Source organism: Porites lutea, chromosome 7, assembly GCF_958299795.1.
Source record: "Porites lutea chromosome 7, jaPorLute2.1, whole genome shotgun sequence".
Classification (NCBI taxonomy): domain Eukaryota; kingdom Metazoa; phylum Cnidaria; class Anthozoa; order Scleractinia; family Poritidae; genus Porites; species Porites lutea.
The window spans coordinates 5811686-5827166 of record NC_133207.1 but is presented as its reverse complement, the minus strand read 5'-3'; positions in this window follow the sequence as shown (position 1 = coordinate 5827166).

The window sequence follows — 15481 nt, the reverse complement described above, 5'->3', positions numbered from 1 at the left end:
CTTAACGCCTAAGTGCTAGAAGATACTTTTGCTGTCAGAGTTTTTTGGCAACTTCAGATGACTGTCTTCCAACTTTAGCAGTGTACCTACTCTGTAGGTAGGCAGTGTAGGTAAGTTTACCGATTTATTCTTATTGGTTTTATTTCAGAATTAATGTTCTTACAGAGCTTAGACCCTATGTATTGATTTTCTTTTTCTGTTTTTTTGTTTTTGGTAAAAGTTCGGTCGCACACCTAGGATTGCTGTGACCACTGCGTAATTACACAACGGCTGAAATAACTTGCGCGTAAGAGCAGATTTCATTGAAGTTTATTTGCCATAAAAAGAAACAATTGACTTTTCCTTTCAATAGTAGACAAACTTCAATCAAACGACCTTTAGTATAAAGAGTAACGGTTCTTAATGATTTCATGCACGCAATTTCCTTTGGACAATGTTTTAATTGTAACCGATGATAGGTATCTAACTGAAAATGCGCTTGCGAGACTTTTGACTGAATCTCACGTCATTTTTTTGGAATATGACGAAAATGAAAGTTTTGACTCAATTATCGTAATCGCCTGTACATTCAGTTTCCCTTTTCCTAACAAGCGTTTAATACGTTCTTTATTTCAAATCAAATCCGACGCTTACCCGAGGCAAATACCAAGCAGAAGTATCTCAGTAGCCACTGAGAAGTGTGTTGAAGTAACGAAGCGCATCCTGCTGGATATATGAGATAAATCGTATCCGCATTTGGGTTGAAACACACCATGGACGGTTATTTAGTGTTCGATACCGATGAACACCTCCTTCTCGCAGTCTCATTTTTTCATTTCGCACTATGAATCATCAATGACTTCAGATCTCCTGCTATATGTAAGTCGCCAAGTTTCAAAAGTTTCATGGTTGAATTTGGCCAGTAGTACGCACTTGAAAACGTCAAGGGTGATTATATCGCGAGCTTCCATAAGCAAGGCTGCCATTCAATACTGGCCTCAATGAAAGAGCATTTCTGACTTATGACCCTGAACTCACGAAATTTTCTATCTTTCACTGTTATACTTTACCCTCCTTACTGCACTAAACACACACAAAAAAATCCTGGATTGATGTTTCTCTACTTACCATAGTACACTGAAAAGATTGGCGAATATCTTAAAATTGCTTGAATTTGGCACATGAACCATTTTACCAATTACCTTTCACAAAAAAAGGTTGAAAAAGGGCACGTTTAATCACGTTTTCTTTTGCATCGCGGATTATCTTCTCCCGCGTTTTTACTATTATTATTATTATCATCATCATCATCATCATCATCATTATCATCATCATCATCATCAATCTTTATTTATACACGAAATCGTATCATTTTTATTATCATTATTATCATTATCATTATTATTATTATTATTATTATTATTATTATTATTATTATATTTTTTTCTGCTTAAGCAAAGCTCGTGTTTATGGTCAGTTCATTCTTGAAACATCGACCGTCAATATTCATTAATAGGGGCTCTTTATATGGAGGAACGGAAGATCCTAGAAGGCAGATCAACTCTACCTTGGGTTTACATGCAGAAATTTTGGTCCGTGTGGTACCCAAATATAGAATGTTTGAGAAGGAATTAAAAATGGAGGGCGACAAAAACAAACATTCAATTTGGGCCCTTCTGCTCTCTTTACTGGCGTTAACAACTTCCTTTCAGCAGAATTATCACAATAATCAGTTCGTGGTAACGCCAAACGAAATGGTCGGCCTTTATTGCCGTGATTAGCCACTGAACGACCCGCCGCTATTTTTTGTCTGTTTTTTCCCCTAGTACTAGGATCTTCTTCGCGAAGGCAGTTTAAAGGTGGTAGGATCTTCCTACGTGTCAGCTAGGCAGATCCTAGTACTAGGAAGATCCTAGCTCTACGGACAAGTACAACCCTTTGCATGTAAGCCGAATATACAGAAAACATATGGCACTAGGATGATCCAATTTATAGGATCTTCCTGGTACTAGGATCTTCCTCCCTTCATGTAAACAGACCCATAGTTATATTTATATTAAGAAGTCATCACTAACAAAGAAACTGTTTCCCCACAGTGTCCCGTGCCGACTTGGTTGATCTCACATCGCTACAAGAAAGCTACTTTGCAACAATTCAAAATTAAACTGCCTGTTGACTTCTGGCCACAGCATATATTAAGAATGGACTCCAATCGTCTCTTAAGCTTCCTCGTTTTCTGGTTGATTTTAAGCTGTTTTGTTTTAGACAAGGCTGAAGGATCCTCATTTTTACCTCGAAGAGGGAGAGGAAGATTCCACCAAAATGCCAAACAAGACAAAAGACATGACGAACGGGAACACCATGAAGAGAAATTGACAAGAGCAGAAATGGAGAACTCAGCTGAGAACTGGGCGACTCGAATTTTGGTGAGCATGTTAAAGGAGAACAAACAAAAAATACAGCGAAATATGTTTTGGGAATTTATACAATAATGAGACTTACTTATTAGATATAAAAAAAACATTTTGAGAAATTTCGAAAAGCGTTGTAAACTTTAAAGTATCCGCCGGGGTGTGAGCTCATCCGATAGCTAATTGCGAAATAACAATAACAATTATAATAATTATAAATACAATGATAATAATCATAAAGTACTTCCACATGTATAGTCGACACTTCACCTTCCAGTCAACTGATTTCATTCAGCATTGTGGGAACGCCGATCATCAGCCAAGCATATCATACTAAATAAATAAAATAACAAGTTAATTTCTTGTTCAAGAAGTGTTTCTAATAACTACTAAAACATTGTTTATTATCCTCCTTCTTAACCTCTCAAGAAGACACCAATTCTCGAGAGTAATTAAGCATTTCTGATCTCGTTGCTTAATCATTAGTATACAAAGTGAGAACAACAAGACCTTTAGAAAACATTTTGTGTATTTAGTTATTTTTCATTCGTTTATTTATTTATTTGTTTTTAGACTGCAATGGTTGCCCAGGCCCAAAGGAATAGAACTTCAAGCTGATGTTATTACTCTGAAATCACAAGGGCGATCTGACCCGTGCACCTTTCTTCAATTTAGACGACTTAGCAACAGCAACAGTTTGCCCTATCTGTGGCTTAAAGTTCTGTTTTTAATAACATAGAATAAAGTGAAATACTGATAAAGTGAAACTGTAACGATAAATTGCGCGTTCAACTCAGCGTGTTGCACGGAATATTGATTAACACAAGCATTGGTAAGGGGCGCAAGAGCCAAACATGGAGGTCTCTTTATATTTAATTAGTATATACTAAAACAGTGGATAGTGTTTTTCGCGCGCTCTGATTGGCTACTTAATCAGTTAATATCCTGCACTATTCACTGATTCACCTCCAGTTCCTCCGAGCAAGCGAGCTACGCCAAACTCGCCTAAGTTGCAAGCAAAATGCCATCCAGGTTTGCTGCCGTAACAAAAAAAAGAAATTTCGCAACTAATCAAGCCAGCTGTTCCCGAAATACCCGAAGAAGGTGACGAAGTTCGGTTTGAAAGTTTTAACAGGTAAAGCTTTGTCTTTTTGGCTTGAATTTATCGATAAAACCGGTGAAAAAGGTTTTTGTTTACAAAATTAATGCGTTACTTTATTTAGTTGACTTGTTCATAAACGAGCTTAAAACTAAATTTAATAATCTTTTTTACAGAATAATTTTAAATACCAAAAGAATTCACAACTCGTTTTGAAGAAATTTCCCCGCAAGAGCTAAACAAATGCTTTCAAAAGTTTTATTTGTCGGCAAGAAAAAGCGACGACCGCGGCCGTTCGGTCCTCTGCGCGCCAAAAATGTAATCCTTGGCAGCAGTTAAATATGATCATTTTTGTGCTCAATTATCTCACTGTTTTAGTATATACTAAAACAATTATATTCACCTCAGTGTCGGTGGCTATTTACGTCGCCGCTTCGCGGCCTCGGTTATTTATAACGAGGCAAAATCTATTTCATTGTTTTATTTATTAATTTTGACTTTTTTCATGCACTACATAGTTAAAGGGAAAAAAATCAAGGAATTTAATAAAGTATATATAATATCAGTGGCGGATCTAGGGGAGGGGCCCGAGCCCTCCCTCCACCCTTCCCCCCCCCCCCCTTCCCCACCTCTCGAACAACCCTTTTTTTGGATACCGGGCCTCCGCGTTATCTCAAGGTTTGGGTGACCTGGCCCCCTCCTTTTCTTATAGTCTGGATCCGGCACTGAACATTGCCTAGTATTTAACTATCAGCTATCAGCAAATTCACGCGTGTCGAACCTGAAATTTTTTTCCCAGTTTAGAAAGAGATTGCCAAAAGATTTATGAGATCGACCGAGTAGCTTTTCCATATGATCGTCCCGTTCTTTGAGACGTTTAGGATGATCCGGACGATCCGGTCGATCCGGTCGATTATATGGAAACCGGGCTTTATGCTCCCAAACTGTCATTTGATACTCGAATCTCTCGATCATGTGTACCTCTTTAGATCAGAACGGAATATCTTCAACTTTTAATGGGTTCCTTGATCAATTTATCCTGTGCATTCTGCAATGCGTCAGTGCTCATGTGCTTTACAATCACATTGGAAGCTGTAAGTAAACTCAAGTGCATAATATGTAGGTCCTATATGGCCTAATTCAAGTAAGACTTGAGAGCTGACATGTGTGATGATAGTGCAAGTGATGCTTACCGGCCAGAATTCAGTGGCAGTTTCCACACCATAATGCAGCCCCCTGTACTCGCCTTATTCCTTATTAATCCTCGGACGTACCCTCGGCCATCCCCCCACCCTCTGATTTCTTTTTTGTTTGTTTGTTTTCCTAGGCGATAAAACATCAGCACTTTTTTGTTTTACATGTTACCATTTATCGCGATTTTAACCCGATTTCTAATTCTTGGTGAAATTCAAGATGGCAGAGGAGATTGTGAACATTGTTGGTGATGTCACAGGCCTCCAGCAGCGTCACCACCCATTAAATAAACCTCATCTTGTTGAGAAGATTGAAGGCTTTCGATTAAACGCAAAATCGTTTCGAAATATCATTGATCTCTAGGGAGGGGTTCCATCAACCCCTCTTGCACCACGGTGGGGGTATGGATTTGCGTGTACCGCTTTTATTGAAGTCGTGTTTGTTTTCTGCCGATCAATGTCGTACTTAACGCCTAAGTGCTAGAAGATACGTTTGCTGTCACAGTTTTTTGGCAACTTCAGATGACTGTCTTCCAATTTTAGCAGTGTATAGGTAAGTTTACCGATTTATTCTTGTTAGTTTTATTTCAGAATTAATGTTCTTACAGAGCTTAGACCCTATGTATTGATTTTCTTTTTCGTTTTTTTTTTGTTTTTGGTAAACGTTCGGTCGCACACCTAGGCTTGCTGTGACCACTGCGTAATTACACAACGGCTGAAATAACTTGCGCGTAACAGCAGATTTCATTGAAGTTTATTTGCCATAAAGAGAAACAATTGACTTTTAGTATAAAAAACGACCTTTAGTATAAAGAGTAACGGTTCCTAATGATTTCATGCACGCAATTTCCTTTGGACAATGTTTTAATTGTAACCGATGATAGGTATCTAATTGAAAATGCGCTTGCGTGACTTTTGACTGAATCTCACGTCATTTTTTTGGAATATGACGAAAATGAAAGTTTCGACGCAATTATGGTAATCGCCTGTACGTTCAGTTTCCCTTTTCCTAACAAGCGTTTAATACGTTCTTTATTTCAAATCAAATCCGACGCTTACCCGAGGTAAATACCAAGCAGAAGTATCTCAGTAGCCACTGAGAAGTGTGTTGATGTAACGAAGCGCATCCGGCTGGTTATTTGAGATAAATCGTATCCGGATTTGGGTTGAAACACACCATGGACGGTTATTTTGTGTTCGATACCGATGAACACCTCCTTCTCGCAGTCTCATTTTTTCATTTCGCACTATGAATCATCAATGACTTTAGATTTCATGCTATATGTAAGCATAGTTATTAGAGGAGACTGGTTATGAAAAGCGGCAAACATCAATGATAAAAACAACAGTGCTGCAGTTTATTTTGGAAGCACCCTGAAAGTGCACAATCCTTTGTTTTCTGTTGGCAAATTGTTACGGAATAAATTAATGCAACGTTTTTATTGGTCAATACAATCAAAATGATAGGAATTCTTTTGAACGTTGTGCACTTTCAGGTCCACAAAAACATATAACAAAGGAGTCTGACGGGTTTCATAACCATTCCACTCAATTAACTATGATGTAAGTCGCCAAGTTTCAAAAGTTTCATGGTTGAATTTGGCCAGTAGTACGCACTTGAAAACGTCAAGGGTGATTATATCGCGAGCTTCCATAAGCAAGGCTGCCATTCAATACTGGCCTCAATGAAAGAGCATTTCTGACTTATGACCCTGAACTCACGAAATTTTCTATCTTTTACTGTTACACTTTACCCTCCTTACCGCACTAAACACACACAAAAAAATCCTGGATTGATGTTTCTCTACTTACCATAGTACACTGAAAATATTGGCGAATATCTTAAAATTGCTTGAATTTGGCACATGAACCATTTTAATCCATATAAACCATAACAACAACAACAAAACAAAGAAAAATTCCATTAAAAGGTTGTCAAAACAGGGGAGGAATAGAAGTGTTCGTGAATCCATCTGGCGTCAAAATGGACATTTTCACATAATTTTTGTCTCTTGTGACTGTATAACTGCCACAATATGTAATAAAACTGGACCCGGGAGTTTATTGAACGACTTTAAAAACATTCCTGGAAAGGCGTGTCTCAATGGAGTTGAGAACAATGACGCTTTTGTGAACGTTGTAAATTAGCATACGAAAAAAATAAACATTACGTATACGAAGTTATTATATAAGAAAATCAAATCTCACACGTGTTTAGAAATTTTCCAGTCTACGAATCGACACTGACTAACCGAAGAGGACATAGCGTCTTGTTCTTTTCGGAAGCCTAAAAATGCCGAGGAGGAGAGGAAGTTAATTGAAAATGATACCCCTAAAGTCAGCTATTCCACTAAAAAGAGTTCTTTATTTTCTATTTATTTATTTATTTTTTTTTTTCTGGAGTGCCGAATGGTAGGAAAACAAAAAAATCCTGTGCTCGATCCTTGCGTATTCACAACTGGCAAGTCTTGAGTGCAACGCTTGGACACTGCAAAAGCCAATATTACCGCTGTGTCACTGAACTTTTGGCTGATTAAATTGGTGAAAGACAAAACTTTTATTTTTTGCAATAGTGAATTTACTGCGTATGTCATTTTGAAAGAACATCGAATATTCACCCACCATTTGTTGTGACAGTTGCTGTACTGATAATTAATATTCATAGGTCAAGTGCCATAAAATAAAATGTCATCCTTATTAGTATTTTTTACATAAAAAATACTGATGAGGATAAAATTTTTAAAGTTTGACAGTGCTTCACCGAGGTTCAAAACACGAGCACGTGACGGATTTTAGCGGACGTGATAGGTTGTTGAGCTCATGAATCATTAATGAGGTTTTTTTTTAATGAATCTTAACTACAAAAAGTTTGCCGATTGATAATTAATTTCTGATTATTTATTGTTAGTTTGATTCTGGACAAATCTATATTAATAACCCACAATGTCACTGTCACGTCTTTTCATTGTCTTTAACACTGTCACTGATAATGTTATTGTCACTGTCATCGTCACACTTTGTCATTGTCATTGTCACTGCCGTTTTTATAATCATTATCACTGTTATTTTCATTGTCATTGTCGTTGACATTGTCACTCTCATTCTTACTCTTTGTCATTGTCATTGTCATTTGTCATTGTCATTGTCACTGTCATTTACTGTCAATGTCACTCTCATTGTCACTTTTACCGTCACTCTTTGTCACCGTCACTGTCACTGTTACTGTCATTTTTTATTGTCATTGTCCGCTGTCATTGTCCCCGTCACTGTCACCGTCATTCTGGCATTCCCACTGTCATGTCCTGTCAGTGTCACTGTCATTGTCATTGTCACTCTTTGCCACTGTCACTGTCATTATACGTGCCCTAATAAGGCCTTTTATCACTATTATGGAAGCTTGGGTACAATGGTGCTGTGATTCGCGATGACGAAGAGCTGACGCTCACTGAAAGTCGGTTTCTCTCTCCCTCTCTTCTCTCTCTCTCTCCTCTCTCCCTCCCCCCTCCTCTCCCTCTACCTCTGCCCCCGTACCACCACCCGCTCTCTTTCCCTCTTGTGTTCGTTTGTTTTGGTCTGTTTGCTTTTTACGGTGGACAGTTAAACAACTCAATTAATTTGGAAAAAAAAAAATGATTAAAATTCATCGCTGCGAGGCTTTGGGAATGAAAAAAAAAAAAAAGAAAAAAGAAAAGAAAAAAGAAAAAAAAAGGGAGTCACCATGAACAAAAATTTGAATAAATAATGTATTTCCTGCACTTTGTTTAATATATTCCTTCAAATCAAATAGAATTGACCGGCTTAATCAAAGAACATAAACTGTTTTCGCAATACTTTTATGCAGGTAGATTTTCTTCCAGATATACCATATGAAGCGATTTCGAGTAGTTAATATCATAAAACGAGATCTTTCTGCAACATACCTGCATAAATAAGTGAGGGAAAATTGCTTTGTTCCACAGTTCTGAAAAAATAATGCTTTACGAAAGAAACGAAGACTGAGCGTACCAACTGACTGCCAACGGCTAATATACTTCACACAAGAGAATGACATTGATATTAACGAAGGATTCGGGACATCTGGTTACCTTTATTGCCTTATGGCTGATGCTAAGCTGTGTTCTGTTTAACCACGGAGAGGGATTCATTCCCAAAAAATACGGCTCAAAGAACAGGAAAGGCGAACAACTTTCACAGCCCAGGAGAATAAACCAGAGAAAGCAATTAAGAGATATGGTACACTGCGTGTCCACCAGCTGGGTATGTACTATGTTTTAGAATTATTCCCTCCGGTGATATCAAACTTCTCCCATAGTTAAAGTTGCTTAAAAATAACTGCAAATATTTTCCGAAAATTGCAACAAGTAGTAAGATTTAAAAGTAGTGTGACAAAAGGCATCCCCACTTTTTGCAATATTGATTTGGGAAAATAATTTACCTTTCCTCTCATAAAGGGATTTGTTAATACGCCTGGAAACGCAGCAAAATCAGTTTTAGGAGTTGTGCATATGACACAACGGAATGCATTTACAAGAATCCTTTAGCAGCTTAGTTGACATTTCTGGGAAAATAGCTCCCTGGCCACTTTACTACCCAAGTATCGAATCGTCTGGCATGGTTACGGAGCCGTAATGAAGCTAGCTAAACATTTGGAACCTTAGCGTAACAAGCTGCCTTGCAACAAATTTTTAACAGAACTAATTAATATACCAACCAAAGACCCTTTCCAACAATGTGTGAAATATTTCATTTCGGGGCGGCAGTGGAAGAAAAGATGCACGGATTGTTTTCAGGCTGTGAATGTTATATCTATCGCCATCATCATCATCATCATCATCATCATCATCATAATCATCATCATCATCATCATCATAATCATCATCATCATCATCATCATCATCTTTATTTGTACGCGAAATCGTATCTTTTTTGCATGCTCTTCCTAAGAATCGTGTGCAAAATTAGACCAAAACACTCTAAGGAACTACTTGACTATAAAGTTAAAAATACAGACACATATAAGAAGGGTTACAATGACCCATGGTGTATTAAGAAAATCGTTCCCATGAAATGAAGTTTTGAAAGCATTTAATTTAGGCAGGTTTCTAATCTCTGAGGGAATCTTGTTCCACAGAACAGACCCTTTGTAGTGTAGATTCCCTTTTGGAGACTCATTTCTGGGTCGGGGGACATGATGATTTAACTCAGAACATTTGAGGTGAGCTAATTACTGCCCTTATTTATTTATTTTATCCTTTCTTTAGAGTACACCAGACGAAAATGCCGACACTACTAACCAGAAAGGTGCTCCTTGTCCCAGACAAGTTCTTAAACCAAGACGGCGGCCAAACTTAAAGCATAAAGACATATAACTTACTGTAGCATCGATTTTCACCACCAGCCGTGTCGAGCATTTTTGTCACGGTGTTTTCACGATAACAGATCTGTGTTTATTTTTAGACCTTCCCAATTAGAGTATTTTTTCCCGCGCAATAGGCAGCTCCGCTCTGTCTATTTGCGCATCCGTGGCAAAAAGAGAACCTTAATGTCAAAGAAACGTCCAGACACTCTCCCTTGTGAAGTAACACCCACTAAGTATTCCAATAAAAGACAAAATAGTTAAAAATAAAGGAAGTCTCTGAGAAAGAGAGAAAATCCACCTGCACCACGAGCATGGACCAAAATCTTACTGACTTCCTTTTACCCATCATGCATATAGTCTAAAATAGCCGTACTCATGATACTAGAGGACGTCTAAGACGTCTTAGACGACTTAGACGTCTAGTATAAATACGGGAAATAAGGCAGACGCATTAAACGTCAGACGAATAAAACGTCTGAATTTAAGTTACTCTATGCTTCTCATCATAAAGGGACGTAACACGTCGCATAGATACATGCAATAGGTAAACTGGGATAAGATGAAAAAACTTTACGCAGGACGGATTGTTAACTATAGAGGCTGTATGAAAAAAAAAAAAAACATGTCCAGAAATCTCGCACGTCAAATTTCGCGCGACTTACATTCAGACTGTTTCGCAATGGTTTTAACCACTGGTTTTTACTGTGATTCCTGGGCTCATAATGTTCGGAAAGTTCGACTGGTCAAATACATAGTTGTTTATGGTCAAATAGAAACCGCTGATCAAAAATATTACCACAACCAAAAATGGCGACGAGAACTCAACGAAATAATCTTTCGAACAAGAGGTTTTTGAGACAATATAGATGATTTTTGGCCGAGATATTGTAGAGCGAAGGTCTTGGATTTAAAACGTGTAGTAGAAGCGTATTTATAAATAGAATTAACTCCAAATTCTTTAAACGTGTTGCTTTTTCAGTGGACAAAAAAAAAAACTCACGATAGAAACATAAGACTTGTACTTGAAGTTTTAATCGCATCCTCTGAGCGTTTCCCAGCGGAATTATCATAAATTACTGAAAAAAAAAAGAAGTTAATTAAGGTGGCAGTGCTCCATTTGCGATAGAATCATATGGAAGACGCAGGTATTTTTTTTTTGCATTTTTATATCCATTCTGGGAAGCTCGAGATTTGAAGGTAGGAGATTAACTTTGTCAAAACTAAGTTATAAGTAAGTCAACCTTTCAGTATCAATCGTGTCCTAATGTTCAGGTATATCGCACGACATGCTGTATCGCAAATTATTTTACTTATCCCACATTTCTTTGTAAAATTTTCATTGTTTTCTGTTGGAATTTTTTCTAAGTGTCCACTGCTACCGCGCGTGCGTGAAATTAAATTCTGGCCATGAAAAATTATTACAGTCAAGGCAGGTCAAGCGTACCCACCAATATTCTGTTAATGAATTGATTATTTGAAAGATGAATCCGTTAGTCGTTCCCGATACTATTGTCAAATTTAAATAGGCATTCCTGCATGCGTAATGAGCAGTGAATATTTTACGAAGACCTCGCTGTATTGGTCAGATTGAAAATCTTTGAATGGATACAATATTTTTAGAAGACATTTACATCAAATTAAGAGAAAATGAGCTAGTAGAAATTTCGTAACTGAATCGTGTGAGAATTCACGGCTCATTACGCATTCTAGATCTGAAATCTACACCTCCTACGGATTCAACCTTCAAATGATAAATTCATTAATGGGATCTTGGGGGATACGCTTGATAGCTGCATTGGCTGTAAAATTCAAACAGCGAAGACTGCCATCAGACTGCGTGGACCATTATCTAATTGATCAAAGCATAAAAAGAAGGTTTGATAACACACCAAATACAAAAGAGGCACCAAATACCAACTTACAATACGTATCCAAGTTGACTGAAAAAGTCGTTTTTAATCAAGTTGACGATCACATGGTTTCAAATGCTATTTTTTCTGCGCTTCAATCTTCTTAAGGGTAATTCCATTGCACTGAAACTGTACTTATCAAGGTGATGAACGATATTTTGTTAAAGATGGACTCTCAACATGTCACTATGTTAATTTTATTGGATCTCAGTGCTGCCTTTGACACTCTTGATTATCGAATACTTTTAGAGAGGCTATCTGACGAGGTTGGCATACGTGGGACTGCTCTGAATTGGTTTAGATCGTACTTTTCTGAGAGAAGTCAGCGCGTTTCTGTACATGGAGTTCTTTCTCGTCCTTTTGACTTGAACTGCGGGGTACCCCAAGGCTCATGTTTAGGGCCTTTGCTTTTCATAATATATGCGTCTTAAGATCGAGGAACATTATCTTCCCGATGCTCACTGTTTCGCAGATGATATGCAGCTGTATCTGAGTTTTAAACCACTCGGCAACACTGCTCAAGCTGATGCTATTCAAGCAATGGAAAAGTGCATTGACGCGGTGAGGAAATGGCTGATTCAAGATCGGTTGAGGATCAATGATGATAAAACGGAGTTTTTGTTGGTGGCACACGACAACAGCTTGATAAACTAGAATCGTGTTCCATTACTGTGGGCAATAATCGTATCAGTCCAAGCCCACGTGTTAAAAACCTTGGATCGTGGTTTGACAGCAACTTAAGCATGACTGATCATATAAACAAGGCTTGTAATGCAGCATTTTATCATTTACTTAACTTGAGACGTATTAAGAAATACCTGTCGAGAGATTCTTTAATAACTTTGGTTCATGCTTTTATAACCAGCCGTCTTGACTATTGTAATGGTTTATTGTTTGGCTTACCAAAGGCGCAGATCGCTAAAGTACAGCGTGTACAAAATGCAGCAGTAAGACTTGTTCTTGACATCGGAAAGTTTTTTTAAAATTCCACCGGCGCTTTATGAGCTGCATTGGCTGCCGATTTCTTTGCGTATTGACTATAAGATTTTACTTTTGACTTTCAAATGTATTTATGGCCTAGCGCCAACTTATCTTAGCGATCTTATTAGTGTAAAATCGAATTCATTATATAATCTTAGGTCTACTAGTAAGCTCTTATTGGACCATGGCAAGGGAAAGATGATTACAACATTGGAAGCAAGATCATTCTCAGCAGCAGCTCCGAAACTCTGGAATGGCCTACCTGTGGAGATTCGCAAAGAAACATTAGTCAACAGTTTTAAATCTCGACTTAAAACCTAACTTTTTAAGAAGCATTTCAATAGTTTGCCAACTTTGGTTATTTTATTCTCACGGTAATGTATTCTCGTTTTCTCTTAAACATATGATTGTAAAGTGCTATTGATCAGCATATGTAAATACGCGCTTTTTAATTAGTAAATTATTATTATTATTATTATTATTATTATCATTATTATTATTATTATTATTATTATTATTATTATTATTATTATTATATTTATACCTGTTTTTTTGAAAACCGGGCTACTAAAAAATGTCAGTCTCTCACACTGATTGTTAATTTGATGGCCCTTGTTACTTGAAAAGTAAAATCTCACCTCAAAAAGAAATTATTGAATACATGAGCTTCCATTTGATAGAATCATCTGTCTTGAAAGTAACAAAAGTGAAGTTTTCCTCATTAATCTGGAAAATAAGGCATTTTAAGAAGCAATTTTTAGTGTCGGTGTCACCGATTGCAAAGCCAATTCCCCAGTTCACCCCATTTTTAATTGAAGCTGGTCTCCCAAAAACAATCTAAGCCAACACTGCTCAACAATACCAAGTCCTAAAACCAGCAGTTCAACTGCTTGCTGACTAGGAACATTATCAACAGGGTGGGTCATTGCTTGCATGCAAACAGCACAAACAAACTGCATAAGAGTGCAAAAACACATCAAACTTTACAACAACCCCACTCCCCAGGAATTTAACCAGGCTACCCCAAATGCATACCAGACGATAGCCCCGTGTCTGTGCAACAATATGGCACCCAGCCAGACACAACCCCCCCCCCCTTAATTTGAGTGAGACATTGACCTTTGAAAGACAGGGGTAGCCCCGGTACAAAAACTCAGCGAATCCGCCCTCTAGCACAAAGCATAGTCTTTACAACAACCCCACCCCCCTGGAATTTAACCAGGCTACCCCAAATGCATACCAGATGATAGCCCTGTGTCTGTGCAACAACATGACACCCAGCCAGACACAACCCCCCCTTAATTTGAGGGAGACATTGGGCTTTGAAGGACAGGGGTAAGCCCAGGTACAAAAACCCAGCGAATCTGCACTCTAGCACAAAGCATAGTCTTTACAACAACCCCACCCCCCTGGAATTTAACCAGGCTACCCCAAATGCATACCAGATGATAGCCCTGTGTCTGTGCAACAACATGACACCCAGCCAGACACAACCCCCCCTTAATTTGAGGGAGACATTGAGCTTTGAAAGACAGGGGTAAGCCCAGGTACAAAAACCCAGCGAATCTGCACTCTAGCACAAAGCATAGTCTTTACAACAACCCCACCCCCCTGGAATTTAACCAGGCTACCCCAAATGCATACCAGATGATAGCCCTGTGTCTGTGCAACAACATGACACCCAGCCAGACACAACCCCCACTTAATTTGAGGGAGACATTGAGCTTTGAAAGACAGGGGTAAGCCCAGGTACAAAAACCCAGCGAATCTGCACTCTAGCACAAAGCATAGTCTTTACAACAACCCCACCCCCCTGGAATTTAACCAGGCTACCCCAAATGCATACCAGATGATAGCCCTGTGTCTGTGCAACAACATGACACCCAGCCAGACACAACCCCCCCTTAATTTGAGGGAGACATTGGGCTTTGAAGGACAGGGGTAAGCCCAGGTACAAAAACTCAGCGAATCTGCACTCTAGCACAAAGCATAGTCTTTACAACAACCCCACCCCCCTGGAATTTAACCAGGCTACCCCAAATGCATACCAGATGATAGCCCTGTGTCTGTGCAACAACATGACACCCAGCCAGACACAACCCCCCCTTAATTTGAGGGAGACATTGAGCTTTGAAAGACAGGGGTAAGCCCAGGTACAAAAACCCAGCGAATCTGCACTCTAGCACAAAGTATAGTCTTTACAACAACCCCACCCCCCTGGAATTTAACCAGGCTACCCCAAATGCATACCAGATGATAGCCCTGTGTCTGTGCAACAACATGACACCCAGCCAGACACAACCCCCCCTTAATTTGAGGGAGACATTGAGCTTTGAAAGACAGGGGTAAGCCCAGGTACAAAAACCCAGCGAATCTGCACTCTAGCACAAAGCATAGTCTTTACAACAACCCCACCCCCCTGGAATTTAACCAGGCTACCCCAAATGCATACCAGATGATAGCCCTGTGTCTGTGCAACAACATGACACCCAGCCAGACACAACCCCCCCTTAATTTGAGGGAGACATTGGGCTTTGAAGGACAGGGGT